We start from the raw sequence: 6,000 nt of genomic DNA, 5'->3' as shown, positions 1-6,000 counted from the left end.
TCTAAAAGACCATCGACAAGATTTGCCAGTGATTTACTGTGCTCTTACCAGGGGGGCGGGGAAGCAGATCATTAAGCCTCGGATACAGCTTGCCATCTGGATGGGCTCAATGCACAAGAAGGCGTAAAGTTGGGATGCAAATGTGCAGCATTTGGTTCTCAGCCAAGACAGAGCTTGTGCTCAATTGTTTAAAAGCAGATTTAGGCATACATGACTTATTGCAGGGGAGGAAAGGGGCTGATGGGAGCCCTTGGGGTCTGCTTTGGAGAAATCACCACTGCAGCTGAAACCCAAGGGAGCTGTGCTTTTAGTTCATGAGGATTGCTATACATGGGCTATTGATGTCTTGATAGTGGCACTTTGGATTAATTGATTCTTGTTGACATTTATCTATGTGTTCTTATGTTTCCCGTCCAGAGGGTTCACACTGATGGGAAGATTTTTGATGTTTCCCAGATCAGGAATCCTGACTGGTTGCTTAAGGAGAAGTGTGCAACCTTCATTCAACCTCTGTGTGCAAGCAAGAAGATGAATACAGCTGGCTATATTAAAAACGTTGCAGTGGGTTGTAGAAACCCACTCTTCTCTCTCTGCCTTTACCATGGACTCTACACGTGGTGCTGAGCAAATCACATACACCCAACTTTTCAGTGATGGCTACAAGCTGTTTCCTTTTGTATGCAGAGGCAGCCAGGCACTGTGGTTGCCAAAATTAATGGTCAGATTTGCAGATTTTTAGCTGTGATTGGCCTATGAATCAATTCCCCTGTCTCCAAAATGTCTGTGATAATGGTTTGGATTTGTAGAGGTGACTGGAAGACAAAAGTCCTTTTGAGTTTGGGAGCTGCTCAGTGGTGATAATAACAAGGCAAATTGAAAAGCCCAGGAGGAAAGCAGAATTTTCTGTGCTGTGCAGTGTGCTGCTGGCATGCAGATAAATACAGGCATAGAGTGAATAAGCAAGATAGCCTCATCTGTGGAACACACTTCAGTGTGCTGAATGAGGCAGCGGGTCCAGTAGAAAGGGAAAGAATACAGGATCAGTTAATTAAAATTGTACCTCTATTATTTCTGTTTGTAGAGTTTGGTCCTTCTCCACAATCCATTCGGTATCAAATCAAGCACAGGTGGGAATAAAATTTTTATTTTTAGAGACTCTTGTGGGGTTGAAACTTATATTTGATATCAAAAGCCATTTCCTGTCCATATTTGAAGTTCGTATCATGCTATTCTGCAGCAGTTGCTAGTGGAAACTGTTGATGTGTTGATACACTTCCATTATCCATCACTCTGCTCTACAGTTTGGGAACTGGAAGGCATGCAGGTGGCTTCATTTTAATATCTATTTAAGTGTAATGGCTGTCTGCAGTGGCCTTTGAAAAGGCAAGGGCTGTTGGAAGCTTTCAACACTAGTGGGGACTAAGAGTACACATGTGATGAGTGGCAAATGTGATGCAAGATAATTGCTAATGGCTTTGAGGATTACAGCTGAGAGGTTTGCATTTTGAGTACCTGTAAGAGCTCTGGGAAGCAAGAGGAAAGTAGTCCCCTAGGAAGCAGTGGTGGGGGGTGACATGGTGTTTGTCAGCCAGCACAGCCCTGGAAGGGTTGAAGATCAGATAGGGAGAAAGGTGGTTTTGGTTAAAAAATGACAAGTAGTGCTTACACTGTGCCTGTTAATCTGCTGTCCTGAAGGGGGAATGCAGATGGTAGCACTGTTTTGCACAATGTGAACAGTCATATGCAAGGTTTTGGTAGAGCCAGAAAGCAGAGGAAGTATAATTTCTCTCTCTTATACTAGAAGTCTGTCCTCCCAGATCTGCTGGAGGTGACTTTGCAACTATGCTCTCAACCTTTGTAAAAAAGTTTATGTGAAACGATGGAAGCTGAGATGAATCCATGCATATGAAGGATGCTGTTACAAACAGAGCAATTCCAGACTGTGAAAGGGAGAAGCAAGAGCTCAAGGTCTATGGCTTCCCATCCATTGCACTTTCTCATAGAGAGAGCACTGTGATGAAAGAAGAGCCCCATTTTGATTTTATCACATGAAGATCAGTGATTTGGGGAAAAGAGTAAGATTACAGCACAAGGATGTGCACTTGTTCGCTTAGCTCCACCCAGCATGACATATGAGTGGCTGTGTAGTTTTCCAGCTAGATCTGATGCTACTATGGCATAAAAGCTTTGTTGATATTTGGAGACGTGAAAAACAGCTAGAATTATGAGAAAGTTAGGAATGGGCTAACTCTTGATCTTGGATTCTCTGAGCAAATAGTGCTTTTATCTATAGCATATCTGTTGGCCTAAGTGGAATTGATTTTTCTCTGGGTAATAAAGGACTCCTGCATGACTCTCAGCTTGATGCTCTGCCAAATTTTGCTTCCATCTCCACAGTAGGGAGAGGGTAGAAGTCATCTAGGGAAAGATGAAAGGAAGCAGTCATGGTAGAAAGCATCTGTTTGTTATTAAGCTTTGCCTGAGAAGCACATAGTCTGCTTTTTCCCTGTGAGTGGAAAAATAAAAGACACAGCATGGGAGAAGTTCAGCATAGGTGCTCAAGTATGTGTCAAAGCCATAGCCATCTGGACATGAATGTTAATAAGGGCCAGCATTCAGTAACAGCTCTGCTGGCACTGCAGGTCAGCCCAAACTTGCTCCTTGTGGTGCACTGGTTCTGCTTAGAGTCATAAGGATCTGGATGTGACCATGCTTGATTCTTCACAATATCTGCTTGAGGGTTTGTGAATCCTGACCTTAATGCTCTTGGTTGCTACTTACCCTGTGAAAGTAACATGGAAAGGTTTTTCTTTGAGGCCTGCCTCCTTCTACCACTAGTTGCTGCTCATTAGTGGTAGGCATGGATGGAGCAGGAGACTGCCCAGGAGATCAGCTGGGGAAGTGGTGAGCAGTGACCTGACTGACTGCTTTACCTGTGCTGCATGAAGCAAGCATGGCCCAAATAGCTGATTCCCCATCCTGTCTGGGGATAGGATATCTCCTCTTTCTCCTTGGAGCTCTCTGCTGCTGGGGGAGGCACAGTTGAAGGCTTTGGGGTAGCTGGACCATTCCTGCCCCCCACATCTCCTCTGAAATGGCTGTTATGTCCACAGCCTTACCCTTTCCCTTGTCCCAAGTGCAGCACACCACAGAAAGAGCCTGGCAGGTCCTCTCTGATTTCTCACTTCTGCAGCAGCAGCCTGGGAGGTGACACCCTGTGTGCCAAGGGAGCAAACAGTTAGAGGGGAAGGAGGGTCTCCTCTCCCACACCTGAAAGATTTGGCTGAGGGGAAGAAGAAGACACTGGTCCAAAGCACAACAGAAACTTCCAGGACTCCCCATGGTGTTTTCCTGGACCTCTCTCACCTCTGCCAGAGCTTTGATGGTTGGATTAAACAAATGCTTTATAATTTACAGAATCCCCTGAATGTGAGTGGATAAACTTGTCTCCTATGCTCAGCTTCATTTATCTTCTGTTCTTTGGGCCCTATCGCACTTCCACATTGTGATTACCTTTTCCCCAGCGAGAAGGCAGTTGTGCCCATATGGGCATGCAATTATATGGCAGGGACCACTAGATTTACTGCACTGCAAATACAAGGTCATTGCAAATCTTCTGGTAGGCACATGCCAAAAAAATCCATGACTTCTCTGATCTCTTTGTCTCCCTGCTGTGGGGTTTCAACAGCTCTACTGGGTGCCTGTGTTCAGTTTGTCTGGCTTGGGTGCTTGAAATGAGATGCTTAAGCTGACAGATCTTGCTGAGCCTCTGCAGCTTCTGCAGATTTCACTGGCAACTTATCAGTATTAAAACCACACCCCTGAAAGCTGGTTACAGATTTAGCTGCTGGCCTGCTACAGTCAGCTTTTAGGAACCTAGGGATCGCTCTTTGGGAACCTGAGAAAGACTCTGTTTTGTTAAGATTTCCTGGAAATTAAGGGGAAATAATGGGAAAGTGTCCCCCCGAAGCAAGAACCGTGGAGGTCCTAAAGGACTGTAGTTTTTCCATTTTCAGATCACCCCAGCATCTCCTCCATTCCGTGCTTCCAGCCTTCTTGACCGAGCTTAATGGAATTTCTCTGCCTCAGTTTCTCTGACAGTACACAGAAGAGATAATGTCATTAACTGCAGGAGTGAGGAACAAATCCTTTTATCTCCTTGAGTCCAAAGCAGCTTTTAGTGGCCGAAGGGAAACGAGCCACGGTCTTCTGTTCAGGCCTGATGGTTAGAATGTTGCTGCCCATTTCCCTGTGGAGTTTCTTCGTCCACTGCCATTTGCCCTGTAGATTTCTTGTGCCAATAAACACAGTCCTTATCTCTTATGTGGGACAAAACACCCATGACATGCCTTTTTCTTCTTCCACGTGACATGCCACAGGCCAGCAGGAAGCCCACCTGAGGGCTGCCATGCAAGGCTGGGGCACACTCCTATTTCTGAATTATACGATGCTAAAGCAACACTGTCCCCGGCTGGGGATGTCCATGCCTCGAATCATAGAATCCTTACAGTACGTTCAGCAGAGGCATTTGCTGAGCTTGCACTGACCTCTAGTGATAATGCAGGGGACAGGGGTCTTCAGCCGTCAAGAGGCTTGTAGTACACACGTGGATACTCGGGCACTGGGTGGTTTACAATGGTCCCCCCCAGTTTCTGAGAGGATTGCGCACATCTGCCTCTGGTACTGCCTTGGCAAAGCAAGCCTGCTGTCTGATCAAGGTCTGTCTGCTTGGTTGACGACTGCAGTGGATCTCAGGTGTCCTAAACCCTCCCCACTAAACTACTCTTCCTCACCACAAACCACCAGCACTATGATGGTCTTCAGGTCTTCTGCAGTGTTATTCTTCTTGTCCATCCCATTCACCCTCCTGTTCATAAACCTGATCCCCATTTCTTTCTACTGCCCTGTTCCTGCATCCATCTGATGGATTCCATCACTGCCAGTCTGCTCTCCTTGGCTAGGTAGTGCCCATGGTCCTTGCTTTCAGGATGGTCCTGGGTACTTCACTCTTGTGCCTCATCTCTGCTTCCCCTTCCCCACACCCTGGCTCTCTTGCAGAGCCTACAAGCCCTTTCCAGAGCTGGGATGCAAAGTGCAGGGGTTCTGGCTTCTTTGCCACAAAGCTGTCTACTGTGCTGTGTGATTGATCATCTCCTACATGATGCACATCAAGCATTTCCTGTTTCAGAATGCCATGTGGAAACAGAACTGCCTAAAAAATACATTAAAGCTCTGTGGAGGCTATCTTCTATCTTTTACCTCCCTGAGTTTGTAACAAAAATGGGCTGTCAGCAGCTTCCAGGAAGCTCTGCATTGCCCAGGAGCATGGCAGGAGATTTGCCATGGCTGCAGTGTGAGTAGCATTTGGAAGCCTCTTTCCCAGCCTTCCCCTATCCCTGCATGCTTGACCCCCCTCCCACAGGCTATGCCTGCAGCACCACCTTTGGCTTGCTTGGTTAAGATATCCTGGTATGTGCATATGTGGTTTCTGAGCTTTGGTAACAAGACAGTGTCTCAGCCAGTTGATATTCCCCTGTCTCTCAGGGCCACACATCCCCTACCCTCCCAAAGCCTGAGGAAGTACTTTGACTCACTGAATTTCAGCTCAGCCTCCTTAGCTCTGTGTTATTATCAGAGCAAGGCCCAAAAAGTTCTACAGTTAGCATGTCAACAAAATGAGCCTTTTACTCTGGGAGTTGCTTTCAAAGGAAGAAATAATCTATGATGCCCCACAAAATTCAGAAAAAAATAGTCACACCCACCAGTAAATGCCGAAAGCCAGGCTTCTGTCCACCCGCAGATTTATCTGGAATGTGGAGAGAGGCAGGAGTACTCCCAATACCCCTTCTTTTAGCACTGCTGATTGCATTGTGCTCTCCAGGTCATCTATACAAGAGTGATCATATTCACAGGGCAGAGCTCCACAGCACTGCCTCTTCCCCTAGACCTTATTGCAGATAGACCTGGCTCTATTGCCCGAATCCTGACACTGGGATTAGC

This window comes from Melopsittacus undulatus, chromosome 5 (assembly GCF_012275295.1).
Source record: "Melopsittacus undulatus isolate bMelUnd1 chromosome 5, bMelUnd1.mat.Z, whole genome shotgun sequence".
NCBI classification, from domain to species: domain Eukaryota; kingdom Metazoa; phylum Chordata; class Aves; order Psittaciformes; family Psittaculidae; genus Melopsittacus; species Melopsittacus undulatus.
Note: the sequence above shows the minus strand (reverse complement) of the source record.